Source organism: Temnothorax americanus, unplaced genomic scaffold, assembly GCF_048541705.1.
Source record: "Temnothorax americanus isolate GAGA-0224 unplaced genomic scaffold, ASM4854170v1 Scaffold22, whole genome shotgun sequence".
In the NCBI taxonomy this organism is placed as follows: domain Eukaryota; kingdom Metazoa; phylum Arthropoda; class Insecta; order Hymenoptera; family Formicidae; genus Temnothorax; species Temnothorax americanus.
This window is the reverse complement of record NW_027509360.1, coordinates 3,374,003-3,397,529: the sequence shown is the minus strand read 5'-3', so window position 1 is coordinate 3,397,529 and position 23,527 is coordinate 3,374,003. Positions and strand designations below refer to the sequence as shown.

The window sequence follows — 23,527 nt, the reverse complement described above, 5'->3', positions numbered from 1 at the left end:
GACACGAACGTGCGCTTGTGCACGTTTTGTCTAGACCCATAAAAGTTAACGGGTTTAAAAAGAGATTTCGAAAGCTAATAACCCCCCTTTTTTTTAATTACTTGGAAAAATGTCAAATAATTTCTAATTTAAATAATAATAAACTTTGTGCTAATATGGATGTATACATAATGAGATCGTGATGATTAACTCCTGTTAAATTCTTTAAATCTTTTTATTAGAAAGAAAAGGAAATTATTTTGTATACAAATACTCCAAATGCAGAGAATATTACCATTAATTTAATATTATAATATTTTGTATTATTACTGCAAATGCTATTTAATATCCGACTATTATCAAATTATTATATCATTATCATTAATTATAGCAGGATATTGCAAAATAATTATTATTAATTATAAGCTAAAACGTTCGGATATGCCTCTCTTCGCGAAAATCCGTGAATTTCAATTTGGCATAAAACGCATATCTATCGCAACCTATCGTTGCGATTAATGATCGTGTGCGACATTGGCAGCACAGACGACTGGGTAACTACTGTTTTCCGAGCGATACCGGTATTTCGATGCGAAATGCGAAACCAAAGGTTTCACGCGTCGTCGCGTCGGAATGCCGTCCGCCACGATATTCGACAGATATACGAGCGATAGCGGGATCGTTCGCACGGCCCGCGAAGTCAAGAGCAATCGGCGAATGAAACTTTGCCAAACCGTCCTCGGCAACTTTCTCCGCGCCGCGCTCCGTAATCTCACCGGCTACGTCCCACGGGAAGCGAAGCTTCTTTTTGCCCCCTTCCGCCCCTTTTCCTCGCCTTTCTTTTCCTACCCTGTCGGAGAACGACTGAATTTAATTTAGAAGTTCATTTGCAACACACCGACTTCGTCGTCATGTCGGCCTTCCTATATCTATTCGTCTATTTCGACATTCTTTATCATTAAATCAAGAGATTGCAATGTACATCCGATTTTTATATGTATAGCGCGTTTCAAAACCGTTGAGTGTTTTTTAATGTGATACGATAGTCTCGAAATTGAATATTAAGAAACTTTATGAATTAATTAGCTTAAGTGAGTTTTCTATCTACACATTCTTTTTATTTATCAGTTCTGACTTAATTCTACCATCAATATAAACAAACTTTATCTTGTCACACAGCAAAATCACTTCAAAATTCAAGACGTTAACAAGATTAATGCTAAAAATGGAGAATTCATGGCAAATGATAGTTTCTCCAAGATGCTCTTCTTCGATCGATGTTCCAGAAGGTTTTTTGGACTTTCCTCGAGATAACTGTCTTTCCTCGTGAGTCTCGCGCGGTCTGTCAGACGCGAGGCGCTCGCTAGAATCGATTTCTCGTTGCGGACGACAGAACAAATGCACTTGTCCATGACACTTCTATTACTTTGCGTCGCGCATCCGCTGTCTGCTCAATCGGTTCGTTTCGTGACACCTGCCTGCCCCGTATCTCCGTTCTCATTTCGTTAAAGTCGGTGACGCGACGTGCTGGTCAGCGACGCGCGGTAACCAGAATCGCGTCTCTCAAATTAGAAATTGCGGTGCGACATAATTCCGTCTATAATTGAATCGTATTTGTCGGTGCACGATCTACGCTTGGCGTGTTATATCGGCGCGCTTAACGACGATCGTAAATCGATACCTCTCGCTTTCATTAACCCGAATAAAATCCATTCCAATTTACTTTCCCCCGAGCATTCGAGGTTCAACTCGACTCGCGGCAAGCGTTGCCGCGGTTAATTTAACGGTGATCTGCAGGATGTGTGAAAATGAGACCTGACGAGACGGACGCGAACGTGTATCGAATATATGTAAGCTCCAAAGCAGATGCGCGCTGAAACGGTTTTTATCTATAGATATATACGTCTAGCAATTATGTTGCAAAAATTATATGACGAGCATAAAACGAGATCGATCGTGTAACGAAGTTTTGAGACGCCATAATTGTCGATTATTTGAGGAAATAGTTAAAACAAAAGAATCAATCACCTTTTGGGAATATAAAGCTATTTCTTAGTCTTTTTATAACGAATAAGATTTAGATCATCAAACACGACAATTGATTCACTAATTAGTTTTTGATACTTACTCATATTATCACATCGTTGAATAATATTTTCTCAACATGATTACCAATAAAATGCAATCTTTGACAACATGGGAAACAATGATGAGGAAGGAACAAGACTGCTCTACCGGAAGATAAAAGAAGAAGACACTTTGTGACGGGTCTCCTCGTAATGGGAATAAGTATAGACTGAACATATATGGGCTCTATACATGCGTCACAAAGTATATATACGCGCGTCGAAGTGTGTATGGACACACTTCTCGGACTTGGAAAAGTTTTTCACTTTTATACGAGCAGTCAGCCTTGAAATCGCGTCCGATGAAACGGTCCGCGGGGACGAACCTTCCGCGGCCAGATACGTTTCCTTTTTCCAGGATACATTTTCTACGTCCACCCACATACGATCGCCACGTATATACATACAGAGCCGCCGCGAACGATAATAAAGAAAATAGAGGGCGAAGGTAGTCTCCTTATACGTCTGGCTAACTGCGGTACCTCGCCTTCGAACCCGAGCGCGATATTGGATCCCATCATTTTTCAAGAGAAGCCGCATCGCCCTCCGCCTTTCTCTCTTTCTCCACGTCCGTTCGATTTCAGAATCTCTCTCATCCCGCGATCGGCGCTGCCATTATTTCTGCTCGGTCAATGGAACATGGACATATGTGTCGCTATCTGTATACGGATAGCTGACGAGCGAGGGTCGCCGGGGGGATTTCAACTCGACGCAAAAGTGAAATACTTTCACTACAATGGCCTTTCGTTTTTTTTTTATCGCGTGGAATCCGCGAAATGGCCGATTTTGCGACGTCAAAAGCGCTTCGATGCCCGGTTTCTCGCGAGGTCAGTTACACGTGCCCGAATGGCTCCTCTCCACTTCGCGAGAACGTAGCGGAAAAGTTTTTCGATGTACGGATATATATTTTTCAGAGCGATACGATGGCGCTTTCTATACAAAGAAAAAAAAGACACGATGCGCGAAGATAAACGAAGCCGTAACTCACGAACTTTCGGTTCATCTAACGTTGGATTTGGAATTTTCCGAAAAAAAAAAAAATTGTAAAGTAAAATGTTTAGTTGTTTGTAAACAGTGGAATATATGACAAATACGACAAAATTACCCCAAAAAGTTCTTGGAATTAATAACTAATTAATACTGAAAAGAGAAAAGAAAAAGATGAATTAAAATACTTTCAAATACCACTAATATTTTCGCAGATTGCATTCTGTTAAGATTACAGACAGATGTTTCTTTCAGACTATGTTCTCAAATTTTCATTCAACTTTTTACGACTTATATAATTTTATAACCGATCTCAAAAGAGTGGCTATAATTTTGCTTACTTCGCGTGTCGAAAAATGTCAATACGATTCACAAAATAGATTCTAATACAACCTCGCACGCATGTAATGCATTCTTCATCGTGCTGACCGCGCGCGCGCGTAATAAATCATAATGCCGCGAGGTCAGAAAAATCATCCCGAAGATCGATCCGCGCCTCGCCTTGAGTATGCATCTCTTCTACGGTTAACCTGATGGCCGGGGTCCAAGCTGGTCTGCGAGTGTAACGAAAGGCGTGCGGAGATCGTGGAAGAGAGAGAGCGAGAAAGAAGCGGTCGGGACGAGAGGAGGGCGAAGAAAAAGGTGGAGGGAGAGATGGCGCACGGCAGGCGCGTGGCTCCCACGGGTCGCCTTGAGCCTCTCGGATCCCGAGAGGGAGGAGACCGAGAACTCGAGAAGAGTCAGTCTCTCTCCTCTGATGTGAAATGAGCATTTCCCACCCGAGCGCGCTTTTGAGAAAGCTCTCTATACAATAAAATTCAAATCAGTCATTTGCGAAACTGCATTGGCCATATAAGAAGTTCATTTCGAAAAGAATTGAAAAAAAAAGACGGCTCAAAGAGACGAATTTTCATAATTAATAAAATAAACTTTACTGAGGAATATGAATTTGCGTCGCTGTTTTAGAATGTTAAAAAGTTCGATTATAATAGTCCGAATGTCCGATTACAATAGTGTGCATTTACTATTTCGAGTTACGAGTTCTCTCTGCTATCGGAGTTTCGAGGAGAGGGTATCGAGGCGGTCGATATATACGACGGCGCGGTTAATTGCCAAATTGGCAGAGAAAGCATCGAAAGAATTTCGCCGGCAGCAGGCCGAGGAAGGCCGGTTGCTGAGGTCGAAGGCTAATTACTTTATCCCGACGTGCAGGCTGCGCCCCGTACAAGAGGTTAATGGTCGTCGATACCGAATCGAATGGACCCCGTCCTTCAAAAGCCCGTTTAGCCGATTCGTTCTTGGATTCGCGCGAGCTACCTTATTAAATACCACGCGGTGTTATCGATTGTTAACTTCTTCTTCGTCCTCCATCTTGAAGAAGAATATACGTGATTACGCGAATGAGATAATGTCGAATTGCTTTTCTTATCCATTCGCAAAATCGCGGTGATTCTAATAAAATTTGCGACATTGAATGAGAAACTTAGCTTTTCATTGTCATAATATTAATTATATTCTTAATCTAAATAAAATATATACAGATAAAAAGCATATGTATGCGTATAAGTATTTAAAGCTGACGAAATCACGTATTGTAACTTAATTTCAAGTAGATTCACTTAAAAGAAATTTGCTGGCTACTGAATAGTTATTAATGTTATTAATGTTATTAGAGGAAGAGAGAGGGAGAAAGGGAGAGAGGGAGAGAGAGACTATTTGCGTGTTTTATTACATATATCCTCCGGGGCGAAGCCCGGGTAACCAGCTAGTTATATATAAAATAAAACATCTAGAAATAATATAAATATGCGTGTTATAAAATATTATTTGTTCATAATTATTTTTTATGTAACGTTTGTTTATTCATAGTCATTAATTAATTTCTATCATATGCATCATCCGACTCGGATTCAATTATGCGCCATCGAGAAGAATGAGAAATCGGACGGTTTCATTTGTTCGTCGTTATGAGAAAAGGAGAAATACGGAGAGAAAGAGAGAGGCTCTGCAAAGGGATCAAACGATATCATTTCGGGACCTGGCTTTTTTCTTTTAACCTTTCTACCTTCATTTGACTCTCTTTGTCCTCGCTAGTCTCTCTTAAGCACGATTGACAGCATCCACTCGGACTATCGATAAGTAAGACAAGATTTACTTAAAGATGATATACTAATTGGAAATGCTCTTTCATTAATAAAATTCATTAATTTATTCGTTGGAACATTGAAAAGGCTATTAACTTCTTCACGGTAGAAATAGCCGGTACGAGAATGCGATTTTACTGATTCCTATTGGGAAAACTATATGGCTGACCAGGTCGTTCAATAACATATCTGCGGCGGAAGGAGATGGGATCCTTATGGAATTCCGAAGAAGTTACGACTCTGCAAATGAAATCCGAAACGTTCGCCATCCAATACCAACGATCTGAAATTGTTCGGCGGGCTGAAATATACGAGTAATTCACTGTCCGTGTCTTAACCTTTCTACCGTTTCAGATCTTTCCCCATCGATAACTGGCGCACATGATCGTCAATCAGTTTGTCAATAATAAGTCTCTCTCACACAATTTAAATTTTGCTATGCTCAGTCTTGAGTTTACTAAAAACACGATAATAAATTGTGTTGTAAAATTTCCTAATTGGAATGCTCATAAAATTTTGAATTTAATCGATGCTTCGACAGCGATGCATATACATGTTCAGTTTCATTACATTTTCATTACAAAAATTTATAATTGCATTTCGCGTATAAAATAAACTTTATCAGAGTCTCCATAAATATATTCCAGAGTATTTCGTCATTGTAAAATGCTGAAATATTAGAAATTAATGGGAATGATTAATATGATATAACGAGAAAGCCTTGTGTGGCTTCTATTACGAAATCATGTCATCGCAAAATATAATCCACGATAATACTTAACAATAATAATGAACTATTCTCTACCATAATAACGCATGATTAAATTCGCTCGACATCGGACGCAGATCGACGATATCTGTTTCCCGACGATTCTCTGAATTTCGAGCTCGTCCAGATAGAGACGGGGGCAGAAACGTGAGGAGCTTTAAACCCGCGTGGGTGGTCAATGGACGATTCGCGGGGCTCTCCGTAGATCCTTATGGTTTACGGTCATATCTACCTTCGCGTATAGTGGTGGTATGGTCGACCATAGCGGCCTACGTTCGTATAACTCGACGACAGAGAAAAAGAGAAGGAGAAAGAGAGAGAAAGAGAAAGAAAGAGGCGCGTCGAGGTGGGCAGAGATCTCGCGTGACTCTGTCTGTGTATCGCGCCGTATTCGCAATCACCTTTGACCCCATCCGATGTCTTTCTCTCTTCCTCTCGTTCGCCACCTCTCCTCTGTCCTCGCAGCCGTTCCCTTCCGTCGTTCATCCTAGCTCGCTTCGGGACCGTGCGCCTTCGTTGCGCCAACGATCGCGCTGCCGATATCAGTAATTACAGCCTGCGAAACATGCGTGCGCCTTCTTCTTCTCCTCCTCCTCCTTCTCCTCCTCTCGCTCTTTCTCTTTCTCACCGTGGTTTCGTCTCCTATCGTCCTAGCTTGTCCTTCCCACCTCCTTCTTCTTTTCCTCGGCGCATTATCTTTCATCCTCGTATTGCGGGACTGACACGAAGAAAAGTGCGTCGAAGAGGCAAGAATTGTGAAGCAGCTACTCTTTAATTATCTATATATATATAATTTAACTACTTAATCCATAAATATCATTATTTCTGGTGGATAGCGATATTCATAATGAGAAATTATAGAAATTAATAGGGTCTAATATATATATCAGTAGCCTTCGACAGACCGAAGATACCAACAACGAAATTATGCTTATTTACATTTATGATAATGAAGATGATTTTATTATAATCTGTTTCCAGCGAGTACAGAAAATGTGCGCGTTTCTGGCCAATTAAAGCATACCGAAATCTTAATCGCTGTGCGCGATAAAAATTAAAAATTTATTCTCCTCGCGATAGAGAATTAATCATTTCTCAGACATCCTTCCTATAGGATAGGCGTATCCCCCGCATTTACATATGTAATCGTATTCTAATGGAATCACCTTGTATCGGAATATCGCGCAGCATGCACGATACTCAAGGTCCAGGATTATGGCAGATGTTGCGACAAACCTCATACATTCTCTCTATCTCTCTTAATGAAAGAGCCGCGACAACACAACCGTGAATCTTTCTCTCGGCGGCGGCGTAACGTCAGCTCGTGACAGAGCAGGTAATTACAACAACGGCCAAGGTGCGCCGCTCTTATCCGCTAATCGCGCATCCGCGATCGGCCGATACGACAACGAACGGTCGTCCCGCGGTGCTGCCTCGGTTAATTGCATCTCGTTTGTCGCGCCTAAAGGACACCTTTCTTCCCTCTTTACTTTCGCCGCGCTAATTATGATCGGCGTAACAGCGTCGTTCTCAATTCTATAGAGAAATCCTCGAATCTAATTCTTCAATTAATCGGAAACGCTGTTTTGGTTTTCCCTAGAAAAGTATTATAATAGCGAAGGATAAAATATAGAGAAGGCTAAAAAGATTCATATCATAAGAAAAAACGCAAACTAATCCAGTTTTCTCGGGTTTCTTCTTTTCTTTTTATTATGTGATTTTACTGCTGCAAACGGACGCGAGCTCGTCGTAAGTTCCCGATCTCCATTTCACCCTCAAAATCGCGATAGAGCACCAGGAATGATCGCGATAATTACCCGCGCAATGAATTATTTCTTCGCGAGACTGCAGTATTCACAGAAACGCCAAAGTAATCTCTCTGCGCGGTGCACCCTGTGTGATAATAACTTCGGTGCTTATACGACTAATTACTTTCCACGTCGTTTACCTTTCCCGCTTTATTTCCGCCTTTGTCGTTAATTTAGCCCGTCGACAGCCGCGGGCGCCTATAACAATCACAATTTTTGCCGTGCAACTTCGCATGCCACCCTTACGACGCAACGCCACGTAATAAATCCCGTCGGGCGATTTTCAAGTGGCGCATTTCTCCGCGAATTTTAGAGGACCTCATGATTAATATAAAGCATTAACTAAAAAGATATATATTATTAAAAAGATGTTTTTTCAACACAATTGTTATGTGCTTTTATAAAAATGTTGTACTAATTTCAGTTTTGATATGTAATATATTTGTGATTGATTGATATATGTATACCTATTTCGGATATTTCATCCTTATCGCTATAATATTTACAAAAAAGAATGTTTTTCCTTTTATAATGAGAAAATTAAAGACCATTATACAACCTAAACGTCCTAAACTAATACTAGAAAATCATGAAATCAATTTTGCAACTTTCGTTAAAATCAATAACAGTCTTGGCTTATAGACGCGAACAGCTAACTGAATACTTGTCACGCGTGAGAAACGCTTGCCAGACCTTCTATCCTTTTCCAAGCTCGGTGCCCCACAGGGCAAATCACATCTTGACATTTACATACTTGATACGTATACGTATTGCATAATACGATTGATAGGTACATATCTAACGAACTTTCGCAAAGTTGCCGTTCGCACGTTCGTCGGGAAAGAAGTTTCGGCGGGACGGCCAATCTGCTCCAGCAGTGTCCAGCCCCGTCCAGGACGAACAGCTGGATGAGCAAACCCCCGTGTGGTCACGGGACACGGACGTCCACCTAACGTGTCGCGACATCCGACACTGAGGTCTGAATGGAAAGGCATTGTCCCGCGACATTGTAACGACCCGATCGAACCAGTATCGTAACGGTCGAACGACTCTCTCGTCTCGCAGCGGCAGCGGCAGCGGCGGCGGCGACTATCGCGAGAAATTGTTTCGCAAAGTAGTTCGCACAGGTGGTGCCAGGATGATTCCCGATGGTCTTGCTTTGAGACGTTTCCATTCTCGAGGCCCCCGACCCCGTTTCCCCTCGCCATGTTACTCGGTGTCCCGCAATCAGCGTCGTTCTCACCATTGTTTAGAACGACGGTTCTCAAACGCGTCTCGACTTTCTTCCTCGACACTGATTGCGAGGATACGAGAGTGATTTGGGACGCGCGAATCGCAGCTCCTCTGTCTCTCTTCTCTCTCTTTTTTTCTTTCTTTTCTTCACTCTCGTTCTCCTCGATCTTTTCGCGGTTTGCAGTCTCTTGGCTGGTCGTCACCGAGAGGATTGCGAGAGCTTGTATTTTTTCTGACGGCCGCCGACTGTTGTGTTGGAAAATTCTTTTTATCGTCGACGTTAAATGACGAGCGGTATAAGCGGAGAACTTGACAGGCGCTCTTTTCCAAACGCAATACGAAAGATTGCGCAAGCTATTCTTATTTCTTCCCCGTACACGGAAATATAATAAAGAATGAATGAAATTTAAATTTCATTTAAGTCCTTCCTCTCTCTGTCCTTTTACACAAGTTAAAGATTTTATAGGTCGCGGCATTAAATGTAATTTTTACGTAGACTATCTGTTACCTTGAAGTTGACGTTTGCAACCGATCAATGTCGATGCAGTTTAAAATACAGGCTATGTAATCAAAAGAGTGGAATGGGCAGATTCAATAGATTTTATCACGTACATGAAAATGTAAATAAAAAAATAATCTGCCAACGAATATAGCTGTTATGATAATTTTTTCCGGCATGTAAAAAAAAAAGTTTTATACTTGACGCGACGAATTCATGTTTGGGGTCTGCGTTCGTTGAACCGAATCAATATTTAAATGCAATCGCTTCGCCCGCATCCCAGCTGAAATCAAATTTTACCTGCATTTATACTTTTTCCGCGGGATTCGAACGCAAAAGCTACATTCATATTCGGTAAAATGTAATTTTCCCGTCTTGTGGGCTCGCCGCAGCGCTTTTACGGTTTTCACGTTTAACGATGTCATACACGGCACAGAATCGAGACAATAAAATTCCGCATGTATACACGTCGCGCTTAACAGCTAATAATTTAATTTTCTTTTGTGTTCAGCCGTGAAAAATTTCTCTTTTTGCCTCAACTTCTGTGTTGCAATCTTCCGTCGCATGTAGTTTCAAATGTGAATAGACTCTTTCAAAGTAATAATCTTTTTAAATATTAATCTATAGATTAAATTCTAAAACTCTAAAAGAGCTCTCAAAATCTATATTAACACAATAAAATATTTGAATCATTTTTTTTATCACGCATTTTATTCTATTAACTTAACTTACGTTTACTAGCCATTTAAAAATTCAATGAATGTCATTTATTAACAAAAATAATACCGTACCACTTAATCTCTCGGTATCTACATTTTCAAATTGATACATTGATTTTTCTCTCGTCATCTTCTTAGGTGTAATGATCAACGGTGGTTTACGGCTTTATAATGCGCGGTTAGACATTGGCGGTTTCGTGTCTACAGTTCGTTCGGGAAGAACCGCGACCGGGTGGTCGGATCCCGCTCTTTGCTCTTTTCTTCTTTCCTAATTTCTTCTGTCCCTCTCGTCGCCGTTTCGGTTCCCTGCCCTCTACACGATTGCCCTTATTATGAGAGTTTGTACCGTTTCTTGTGTAGGTGACTGTCTGTGTATGAGCGTGTATATGTATGTGCTCTATGCCGCCGCGTGGACGATGAAATTTCTCGGTTCGAGAAATTTACGAGCGGTCCGAGAGCGAGCCGTCGTTGCCTCTTGTGTTTCTTGCGTCGATCTTTGCCTCGTTTCGGGCTGCTTGATCGGCCGTACCCCAGCTGAGAACTACCTATAATAACTTCATCCACGGTGGCTCATCCTTGACCGTGTAATTCGCAGTGACTCGATATTTTCCAAGGAAAATCAATTTCCCGGCGTGGCGCGGTTAATCTTTACCTCGGTAATTTTCAGTTGTGCGAAATCTGTGAAACAGTTCGTATGTCGAGTGTTTAAATTAGTTAACCGTGCGACATATTACGTTTATTATATGTCGGAATAATATTTAAAGGATAAATTATTAAATTAAAGCATATTAATGTATAAGGATGAATATGTCGAGTTAGCATTCAAAAGGAGAGAGAGAGAGAAAAATGAATTAGATATATTCATTAAATTACATTATTATGCACATAGTATTAAATAAATCACGTCGCTTATAATATTTACTCAACCTCGGTTATAATTTTTTCTTTCTTTTGAAAATATCGTCTCATCTGGCTAATGAACTAAATGCAAACTAAATACGTTCTCCTTAACGAAGCTGTGCAGTGCAGCGGCATGGATGCTACGTGGTCGCCACGTGGTTTGGGAAGTAGCTGCGCGCACGTTGCGGTATATGTGCAGCCAAAACTTGGTTGGCAAACGACTTTGTGGCTTGGCTAGAGATATCTCGATCCATCCGCGGTAGATACTCCTCCCCTCTCTCATCGCCGAGAGTCGTCCTTTCGTTGCGTGCATTCGATCGTTACGATTAGTGTTCGACGAGGAAACTTTCGGTAACTATCGCACGTGAATATCTCCGACTATTCGGCGCTATAGACGGCGTCCAAGAGACGTTACGCGAGGAGAGGAGTCTGCAGTCTAGTACTCGTGATTAGTTCCCACGGGTGCCTTGCTCCACCTCTCGCGGCCAACTTCGAATTCGCTCAACACGCTCGTATGCCCGTTTACCGAAAATACTTGAGTGGCCCGTAAGGAAATTTTAGCGATTATCATATATGTAAGTTTGATTGTTCGAGAGTTCTATCGCGTGTAGAAAGCGTCGAGATTCTTGAACAGCTCCCAGTAGCTGATTCGTGTATTTGCTCCAATCTAATCTTTAATGAGTTATCTCTAATCTTTAATGATGAATTATGAAACAAGGAGGTTGATTGTTAAAAGCGCTATTTTTCAACATGCACATTTTTTTCACACTATTTCTTTGTTTATGATGCATTTGGAATCATCTTTAGAATTATAACGAATTAATTTTCGATCAACGCATTAATTCTTTTCTCGTTAATTTACAATACAAGAGTTCAGTCATGGATGTAACGTTATACGAAACGCGACAGCAGCGGGTTGGCCCGGTTCTTTTTAAATGCGGAGATGAAAAACCGCTACATAACGCGGACGCACAACTGCCGCTGTTTTTCGAAGTTTACTTTATGTAATGCGGTATCGCGGCCGGGCATCACGGTAGGTCGTTAAACACGCGGTAGTCCGTTTTTATGGCTGGTTCCGGTGTACGAACACTTTTTGATATTTGAATCTCATACTTTATACTTCCTGCGATCGTGAGTTCCCAAGGCCGCATTTCTTTTATCGCGATTTAATCTTGCCGCAGCGTAGTGGCCTAATTACTCAGTCGAATTCTTGTCACTGATATCTTCAATCTCTCACAAGTACTGCTCAGTCACGGCGAAAAATAATATCCATAACACGATAAGCACCTCAGTAGAAATTATGTATTAAATGCGATAAAAAAAAGAAGCATTTTCTGCTGCACTTCTTTCCATGTCTCATAACGTTTTGAACTTGAATCATATACAAAGCTCTTTTTAAAAAATATTTTAGAAACAAATTCTTTGACGAGTTTGGTTTACAGATTTTTCTTTTTCAGAAATTTTTCAAGATAAATCTGATTTAAAAAACATTTTATTTTGATAGTAAAATTTTCATTTTTAATAAAGATTTATTTGGAACAGAACTAATAAAGAGATGAAAAAATTCATAGCTTGCGTTGCAGCATTTCGGTCTCGATACCGGCCGCGTTCCGAAGAAAGCCGTACCGCGTGTCCCGACGGACGCTTTCAACGCTTAAATGACCGGCATTTAAGGTAGCCCGAAAGGGGGAAGAGCGCATGTACGAAATATATACAACGCGGCCTCACCTCGAGATCCTTATCGTGGAAGGGTTATGCCCCCGCGCGCGGTCGACTCCGCGCGCAGTCAAAGAAGAAAAACGCGATACGATCTCGTTCCGGCCGGCGGGTCGCCCCACGGAGCCCGTTTCTCTCTCGTAATTACGAAATTGCCTCTTTGAAAGATCCGCTCCGCGCGTCCGCGCGGTCGATTCTCTCTATTTTCTCTTCCCTCATCGGCGTCGTTACCCATCGTCGTCCTCCTCTCTTTCTCTCTCGAGAGAGAAAGAGATCGTTCCGCCGCCTCCCGTCTCTCGCACTCCTTTTTCCCTCGGCGTCATCGCGAAATCGGCAACGCATTATCCCATCCTCCCTCCCTCCTTCTCTCTCTCTTTCTCTCTCTCGCACTGCATCGATCACCCCTCTTCCTACTCTCCTCGCGTTTTTATTCCTGATCGCTTCGTCCTTCTCCCGGTCGCCACGCCGCGAGATCGACCCCGTCTCGCTCAGGTTACCGCGATAGGTAATTTTAACGCCCGGCCGGTCTTGCCGAACGACTTCATCCAGCGGAACGGCTGTCGCGGCGCGGAGTGGCGTTCACGATCGATGCCCAAACGCGGGATCGACACAGCACACTCGTTTACCTTCGCGTCGCCGGCCCACCTCTTGTCGCCTACGAGCCACCCGGTGCTTTCGTTCGCCGAGACTTTAATCTTCTCACAATTGGAACTGTATTTTTGCAGCTATATTGAATTATACTCTTTAAAATTTATATCTAAAACTTGATTAGTTCGCTCTTTTACTAGCTTTTAGTTGGCGTTATTAAATTATGGTATTAAATATGGATATTAATTAATTGAAAAATAAATTTGGCTACGTCTTCTCACTGAAGCTTCTGCGAAAACCTTTTTAACGTTCAAACATGGCCCAGTTTCGAAGATCTTCTCGATCCTCTTTTAAAGAAGACATTCTTAAAACTTTATAAGCATTTCTGAATTTACTTATCTGAATAGTAGAATATATATATATATATATAGTAGACGAAATAATTTTAAGCAACCATTTCTTCCTGAACAAAAATAAACTATAGAACGGTCAGAGCATAATTAAAATTAGATAGAGTCGTTTTAGTATTGCAAGAATAATGAATGAACTGAGCACTGTACGAAATGTTATTATTACCATGTAGACGTATTCAATATATTACTGTGTTAATTTGAAACTTTCAGGTATTCACCATTATAGTAACCCAATGAGCAATCAATTATCATCTTAATCGTTTCTGTGTGCTCGCTCTAAGCGAGGATACTTAATGATATCTTAATATAATATTTGAAATTAATTTCTAACTACGCCGCGGCTAATAAAGGAAAAATCGTATTACCTCGCGATAAGTCGCGGTGTGCAGAACCGAGAGAACGAACGGGATACACACAATCGTCTTTTGGTCATAAAGATAAATCATTAACCTCAGTGTGCAGGCTCGCGAGAATTTCCCCTGCCGAATGGACTTTATACACCTGTTTCGAAGGTAGGTACCACTTCGTTCCCGCTGCTACGCGGGTCACGCTTCTTGCACTTCTCGCTCCTCTTCTGTATCTCCCTCCCGCCTATAATTCTTACCGTACTCTTTCCCTCCCCCTCGCTGTTCCCGCTCACCAATTCGTTCCTTTCCGCACTCTTTTTTTCGTGAGCCGTCGTCTCCGTCTGCCTCCGAAGAGAGTTCGAGGCCGTCCCACGTCCGCGGCGGTAATCCGGCTAATTTCGACGAGTTCCCAAGAAATGAGCTGAAAGAAACAGGTGCCGGGGGCAGGGAAAGATGGACGAGATTCGGTCGAATACGTGACGTACGACGCGAGAAAGGACGACGAAGACGACGACGATGGCGTTGGCACCTACCGCACGGGTTTAATCGCGCGAGAAACAGCGAAATCGTTCGGCTCCGGAGGACTTTGCGAACTTCGGAAGTTTTAACGGCGCCGTCAATTTTTCGCGAAATAATATTTGAGTTTCCGATATTTTATGCGCGAGCGGTTCTGTGAAGCGAAGCGTGCGCGAAAAGAGCGAGCGATCAGATATAACGATCGATGCAGTGCGATGAATTCTTAAAATCAATCTTAAATATTGTATCGCATTTTATGCTGCATTATTCAAATCATCTAACGCAAGAGTAATTCTTACATAAACTCTTCATCTATTAAATTATAAAATTGATTTTTTATAGTAAAAATGTGGATCTTATCTTAACAGAGTGTTTATTCTCAGGATATGGATTGCTAAAATGCTTAGTCCCGATCTACAATAGATGTTTTAAGCCCTAAAAGCTTTAAGAAATTGATCAATTACAGTTGAATTTGAGGAGAATAATCGACTGATTGGTCAATTTCTTAGGGCTTAGGGCTTAAAACACCTATTGTAGACCAGGACTTAAGGACAAAAATTATAAAATTTAAAAGTTCATTTTTTATTTTACATTGTCCGCTAAATGTTGTAATAGAAGGAACAATTTGGAGTAATATTAGTTAATTACAGCATCAGATAATTCTGGCTATACTATTGACCATGCTTCCTACAATGTGTTGCTTTCACTTTTCGCGGCTATATAATACCGGAAGGAAATAGCCACGTGGCCGGCTCGCGTAACACGAATATGATACCTGATCGATGCTTCGATTGGATAACGGAGGCTAAGAATGGTGAAGTACGCGTTTCTACGATATTGAGAAGAATCAGTATGACAAAAGGCTTCTAGTATCAAATATCTAAAGAGGGTTGGTATTAGTTTTCTCGGCGTAGGTTCTGGCCGAACAAACTTGGCGATTTATCCCTCGAGAAATTACTCCCTTTTTTACGCGTTTAAAACTTGATATAAATGATGCTGTAAACGCCATATTATTTTTTGTTGTTTGTCGCAATCTCTTTTATTTGGATAAATATAGTTTATATTTTTAAATACATTTTAGTTAATTTCAAATTTTGTATTAATAATGAAGAAAGGAAGAGAGAGAGAGAAAAAGAGAAAAAAAATTTTATAACTTACAGCACGATATTTATCGTCATATACGAAATTGACAACATTACTCTTTAAAAATGATGTCGCGCAAAGTTGTCGCGACTATATTTTCTAACAGATACATGCCCAAAATATAGGATGTCGTAGCTACCTAAGAAGTACGACGCACTTTGGTCTAAGAGAAATACGGAAAGCTGAACCTCGAAAAATATGTAAGAGCCTCAAGTGGAGAAATATATTTCCGTAAATTTATCATCGAAAGGTACCGCGTACACTTGACTTCATAATAATAATAAATTAAACTCGATGAAAACTACTCCCGCATAATTACATCTGATATAAGTTTAGCCGACCAATAAAAAATGCATAAGAGCTAATATTTAATTTGCGTGGAGAAACTTTCGCCGTACTCTTCACTCTTCCTATTACTCGTCAGCGTAGCTCGTTTTTCACTTCTTCAAAAAGTTTCGTACCTCTCGGCCCGCTCTTAAAATTTATATAATCGAAAGTTAAAGAGTAAATATATAAATGAAATAAGTAAATTGTACTATCTGTTTTCGCTTGTATTATATTATTTCTTCAATGCAGCGTTTACCTGTCTTTTGTCTTTTCGTCTTAATATTTTTAATCTTAATATTTCTTATCGTGATACATATATTAAAAAGTAACAGATGATTTAATTGGAGTTAACAAAAGTAACGCGAAGATAATTGTTTCACGCAGGACACACACAATCAAGTACACACACACACACACAACATATATGTGTGTCGAAAGTACGTACTGTCGCTATAGTAGCAGCGCGCAACGTACATCCTTCATCAAACCACGCATCACCGAAGGGGTTAATTTAATCCGACCTAATGATCCCGTGAGCGTTTTTCGTGGCTCGCTCGAGGCCGGCCGGTACCGCTCGCGCGCTGCGCCGTGATGCAAATAACCGGCGTCGCCGCGTCGGTGTGGTGTCTCGAGGCGTTTCCGCAGCTTCCAGGTGATTAATCGGTCCCGCGTGCAAGTGGACTACCTACACCACCTCGGCCTCGTCGAGGCCGAGGAGGTTTGTATACCGGCGCAATGGGAACAGGACCGTCCGGGACGGACGGGTGATTATTTCGCGAGGATCGCTCCGTCATCGCAGAAGGCGGCACTTCTGATCTGCCTCCGGTACGGGAACCGGGGGCTTCCCATAATCACCTACGATCCACTCCTCGCGGCGGGAGCGATCTCACCGGCAGCGACGAATCACTACGGAGAAGACCGAGAGATGGGAGAAATCGGCGACTGGAAGCCGCGGCCTAGTCCGCGGCGCGGCAAGGTCGCAAATTCTTTTGTTCCTCTTCGTCTTTCTCTTCGTCTCTTCTGCTTTTCTCTCTCGCTCTTTCTCTCTTTCCCTCTCTGCATCTTCCGCTTCTCTCGTTCGCCTTCTTTCTGCCTCTCCTTCGTAACACATCGGGCATCGCGTTGAAAATCATACGAGTCGCTCGCTAATTTTCAAGTTATTTTCAATCAGGAATTATAGCGTTCATAAAAATTTTATGCACAAGCTAATTTGAAGATAGAAATGTATGCAATATTAATACTTTGCAATTATTTAACGTTTTAAAGTTAGGAAAAAGAGTATTAATATATTTTATACATTTTCAACTGTGTTAATCTAAAGTAAGATACAATTATTATTGAATTTTGAATTGCTTAATATTCATTAAAATATTCTATTCATATAAATTACTTTGTAATAATTCGTAGACTATATTCTTCGAAAAAATATTCCATATATAGTTTTGTATGACATATCGGGTGTGCAACATTACGGAATAGCAGATGGCAAATTCCAATGGCGCATTATGCGGGCTTCGTAGATTATTTGAACACTCTTTTAAGTACTTGTCACCGAATTCAAATATATGAACATTCACAAAATAAGTTCCATGTTATAACAATTTTTTCAGAATTGCCAATTTAAATGCACGTTTTTATCTCCATATATTTTCCATTTTAAATTGTATTCGTATATTAATTTAAAACTTAATTACAAAGAGAAAGAGAGAGAGAGAGAGAGAGAGAGAGAGAGAGAGAGAGAGAGAGAGAGAGAGAGAGAGAGAGAAAGAGAGAGAGAGAGAGTTGGCCTTTCGTTCGTCATATCGAGCAATAGTTACTTCTGGTCTTCGGCGGTACTCGGCCTTGCCTCTTTCCTTCTCTTTCTCTTCCTTTTTATGCCACCGACTTCATATTATTCCTCCTCCACACCTCGTCCGCGGTCGTCGGCGGCCGCTCTTTTTCATCTTCGATATTCGTCCGCTCCCGGTCCCCTTTAGCTGAAAACCGATGCTATTACCTTCCCGGATAGGAACGGACGCGGGGGGACTGTACGGGCGCGAAGGGAGCACTTTTTTCTTCACGTTTCTTTTATACATGGACAGTACGATTCGGCCATTAGGAGCAAATCGTTGGCACGCAGAAGTAGAAATGTTACCGACTTAACCTCTCGTTAAATGCTTTTTTGTTTTTTTTAATCGTCCCGTCGTTTTTGGGACCGCTCGCTAAGAGCAAACAGTGCACAGTGCCGGTGTATTGAAGAGTGCCGACGATCACGCGTCCCGTCTATTCGCCCGATTCGCCGTTCCTACAGTCGTAACAAGACCACGGTACGACGTTTACTAATAATAGATATTTGTAAATTTCAAGTTCTAACGACGTCCTGTCAACAAACTGTTTACGGAGATATATATCAAAGTAAACGCTAAACATAACAGAAGCATTAACATAAATAATAGACAATTAATTAGAAAGCTTACAAATGAATAAATAATATCTTGTTTCTCAGTTAATTTTAAATAGATTTGATTAAAAAACAAGATTAAAAAGTTTCCAGAGAAACCTGACGATATTTACGTTTAAATTAGCCAAGGAATCTTACACGATGCGTATGCGCGTATTTATGGCTATACGATGAGAGATCGATAAATTCGATTACACGTGTTGTAATTCCATGCCACGCACGCACGTGCGGCACGGCTCCATTGTTTAAGCATAAAGGGAGCTGCGATTTTCTGCTCGACGAACTTCGTTCTTCGAAAAAAAGAAAAAGACGGATGTGCCGCAAGGTAGACGAGGGAAATAGAATCGCCTGCGAGAAAAGGTGCTGGGGGGGGGGGGAGTGAGAAATGAAATCGTGAAAGTAGAAGCCGAAAAGGACGGCGGAGCAAGGGAGAAGCAAGGAAACGATTAACGAGGAAGTCTCGTAGAAAGAAAACGGAATGCATTTTCGGCTCCGTGCGAATTCTCGGCTGCCCCCGCGTGGCAATATCAACTTTGATTGCCAATCATTTCTCACAACGGCCAAGACGGTTATTACCCATCCACTTTGGTGGTGGCGAGGCTCCTTCATCCGAGCTAGTTCTAGCAGCGCCTTCGTTTATATCCGCGTGTCGGGGAAAATATGGAGGTTGCTCGTCGAGAAGTTGGCGAAAATATTAGTTTGGCACACCTATTTATCCCTACCTACCTGCAACGCCTATTTCAACACCTGCTCTTCGTGGTGAAGATACTCTAAAACCCCCGCCCCGTCCCCTTATGAACCGTCAAATCGTTTATCCTCTTCGCGCGCCATCGCGTACTAAATCGATCGTAGATCCATTTTCTCGAAGTCGAGGTATGCGGCGGATCGGAACCCATGATAAAGCGTAAGCGTCTGTTTTATCGCAATGAAATCACGATTATCTTAGATGAATGATTATCTCCTTCTCTCCGCAATCTCTTTGAGAGAGAAACTCTCAAAAAACAATTCTTTCCCGAATAGCGTGATAAACAATGTAATGTAAGTAATGTATGTAAATTCAACAGAAGCAAAAGTTTAAATAATATAAAAGAGAAATGAAAATTGTGGAATATAAAATATATGAGACAGAAATAAATCTTTGAAAGCAAAGAGATTCTGTCACCTGCGTTTCTATATTATTCATAAATTTCCGTCAAATATACTTGTATTAAGTGAATAATACATATTGTATGTATTTTTTTACATTGTCACGTAATATAATCATATACAGTTAATGAGATATTGAAGAATGAAAGTAAACGAGCTCCAACTTTAACTCCGTCTATTCTTGATATTCAATCAGAGTGCGACCGAACGTCTTGCCGTAAATACGAACGAAGTGAGAAATCTCTTACTCCTCCTTCTCTTTCACCTCTTTCGACGTGAACCTATTAAAAACTGAATGGTCCTTCCTATTCTTCGAGATAACGACCTTAATTAAAAAGTTTGCCGCTTGCATTCATGGAATTTGCGGAATGAGATACCACCGTACAGACATCATCGCGCCCAGAATTGTATATCACTAAATATTGATTTCCAAGTAAAAAAGAGGGAATTGGAGGTTTCGCGGAGAGAAAATACTAGATTGTGCTTAATAATGAATCAAGTTACTCTCTCTCTCTCTCTCTCTCTCTCTCTCTCTCTCTCTCTCTCTCTCTCTCTCTTATCAAATCTAAAAATTAGAACAGCCAGACATAGTGAGAAATTAGAATTGTATGACATTTTTATTTTCCATGTCAATGTTCATCGTGCTCGATCTTTGAGTGAGAAACTAAGTCAATGTGACGTTCGAGAGTAAACTTGTTTGCGGCTTGGAGCATCTTGAACGTTGCACAGTCCATTCAAGTGCCTTATGTAGTGGCGGAGTCCGAAGGGGAACGAGAAGGAGAGTTTTGAAGGCGAGAACAGAGTATGGAGACGGAAAGAGAGAGAGAGAGAGAAAGAGAGAGAGAGAGAAAGAGAGAGAGGGGAGGGAGAGGTGCCAGCGACTCTCGCCGCGGCGTTCTCAGGCGAACCATTAAACCGTGTCGTCTTCGCGGAGGAGTCATGGGATCACCCAAAGTAAACCTCACGGCTTACGATCTTCTCTATCTGCCTCCACCTTCCGCTTCCCGCTCCCGCGACTTCTCCTTGTTCTCCACGCTTCAACGCCCTTCTGCCCGGGCCCCCGCTATTCCCACTCTCTTCCTCGAGGACCTTTACCTCGGCTACTATCTTCTCCGTTCTATCGCGGCGCAGACCGCCGACTGCTGGTAGCTGTCGATACGACTAAACCTTCATTAATCTGCAATCGACTATCACGGTGATATTGTACGTCTCGCGCGATTAACTCTTCCACAAGCGAATTAGACCGGGTATCGATCGTCACCGAGGGACCGCTTCTCAATATAATGAACATTTCACGCGTCGCTTTCGGCGGACTTACTTACTGTTTCGGTCAGTTGCATGATTTGCGCCACAGAAATTGTGGTAGAATATTCTGTTTGCGAAGCACCGCGCAAATAAGATCGGGAAACATTTTCTCCACGTTAAACAGACAATTTGACAATAGCCATCGCAAGACAAGCAAAGTGTCGCTTGTACAAGCATGTTTTTTTTACAGATGTATTATACTTCTTGTTATGTATATATATATATATATATATATATATATATCTTCAATCTTTAATAAAGTTTGACATATCTTGCATTGCTTTTATTGCGATTAATGCACAAATATAACTTCAAGCGATATTGTCTACTTATAACTATAAATGCAAAACTGCCGTATTTTTAGTGGTGAACATTCTTGTATAGCTCTAGAAGATTGCCATATCAAACGGAGCGAAGGCAAAAAGCCACACTGCGAAACATATCCCGAGAAGATAATACATTCCAATGCATGCACATATGAATTGCAATGTTTATATGAGCAATTTTTGCAGGATCATAAAACGTCAACTATAAAGCTTTTCCATATGAGGGTTAAAAAGGAATGGAGAATTGTGTGTGTGCATTTATCTTCTGTGATAGTAAACCAACGTTACACGATATTTCATATGCATCGTTAAAATAATTTCTCATACATATATATCTCACATCATTAATAATGATTGCGCGACGTCAATATCTTGTTTCTCAAATACGCAATTTTTTCCAGTGTAATTATTAGGAATATATCTTTCCGATTCTCGATGCTCGTTTTTGATGTTTGTTTTCCGCGTTATTTTTGTCGACGGGGCATCGATGGTCGCTATACAAATTCCTCAAGTTTTTACGAACATTTCGGCGGGTCGGGGCGGGTCAGGGATTTTCTTCTATCCTTCTTGGCGCTATCCTGCTCGGAGTGAACGCGGCTGACCAGTGTGATTTTTCATTCCGACACGATGGGTGAGGGAGAAGGGCGCTCCGCGACGAAACGAGAAACGAGACGGGGATCGGAGCCCGTTGAAGAGAAAAAGAGGGAGCGAGACCTCCTGGCTACTCATGAAGAACCCGATTTTGCCTTTGGTGAGCACACCGACGACGACCTAGCCGAGAAGAACCCGTGATAGGTCGGCGAGTCCGGAGGAGAAGCCTGCCACCCGCGCGCTGATCGCTGGACAAAAAAGGCGAACTATTAAGTCGCCTCCCGGGAGAACGCTCCCGGGACGGGAATCCTGGCGAAGGTTGTTCCCCCGGTGGGAGGTCCCTGCTATCCGTTCCTGCCGCCCGAGCCCACGGATCGTCTTCCTTGAACTTCGGCAGCGATATGATAATAGACATCGCGGTGCGATTAACATACTTGCATCGTCGACGAATGTATATACGGACGACGTCTGTCTAATAGTCATTCGACAATTTCGACACAATCGCTTCTACAGTAACGAAAGATAGACTTGTAATTTGTCTTACATTATTTTGCGTTATTTCTGAGGTATTATATTATTTCATTAAAATTATTTTTCTTTTATGATAAGATTATTGATAGCGGATTTAAGTGCATATGAAACAAGTCGGCCTTCATCTTTATATGCTGCGATATTGTTAACTACGTATTTTCAAATTATCGAACAACAATTGACGGCACAATAACATTTTGTCATACGCATACTTTTATCTTATGAGATAGAAATTTTAATTTTTGATTTAATTGACTTCATATCTGGAAAGTGTGATAGGCACACTTTGAAATGCGGAATAAAAAGTCACAAAAATTCTGTCGCAATTAGAATCTTCCGATAGTACCGGATCCGTTAGGGAAAAGCAAGATCGGTGTGTGTATCCTCCCTATTTGTTCGTGGGAGGATCTGGTCGGGCACTCCTCATTGTGTCACGGAAAGAACGGAAAGAGAGATGCCGATGCGAAAGTCTATGGAGGGATACGACCTATCGCGGAGGTAGGTCGAGATAATCGGTACGTATCGGCGCTCTTTTATGCGGCTTGTTATTTTATCTTGAGCGTCGCGGTCGTTAATTTGCGGTCGCAGCCGCAAACCAGCCCAGTCCGACGAGGAGGCAGGTTTTACCACAATTTTATTCGGTGACCCTCGTCGCTGGTGTTTGCTCTCTGTCCGTTCGCTCTCTTTTTCTTTCTTTCCTCCTCTATCCGTCCGCCATAACATTCTCTCCCTTCTGATGAAGAAAATTAACTCACCCTCGGACGAGGGTCCGGATTAAAAGGCCCGACCATAGCGGTCACGCCTCAGTTACATAATGTTTTGTGCGGTGATATCACGGAATGTCTAACACATGAAACAATACGTACTGTATAATGTATGTAATATAACGCAATAAAGAAAGTAGAGTTATGATATAATCGCGGAAAATATGTGAGAGACTTTACCATTGCTTGGATAACGCGACATTGAATGAA

At 41.5% G+C, this 23,527-nt stretch overlaps 2 protein-coding genes across 7 annotated transcripts in view; one reads left to right on the top strand and one right to left on the bottom strand.

Moving 5' to 3' along the window:
* Nucleotides 1-23,527, top strand: part of Stet (stem cell tumor) — a 374,089-nt gene that overhangs the window by 89,239 nt on the left and 261,323 nt on the right. The window lies entirely within an intron of this gene.
* The window catches only part of LOC143898154 (uncharacterized), a 185,999-nt gene that overhangs the window by 53,947 nt on the left and 108,525 nt on the right, over nucleotides 1-23,527 (bottom strand). The gene's annotated exons all lie outside the window — the stretch shown is intronic.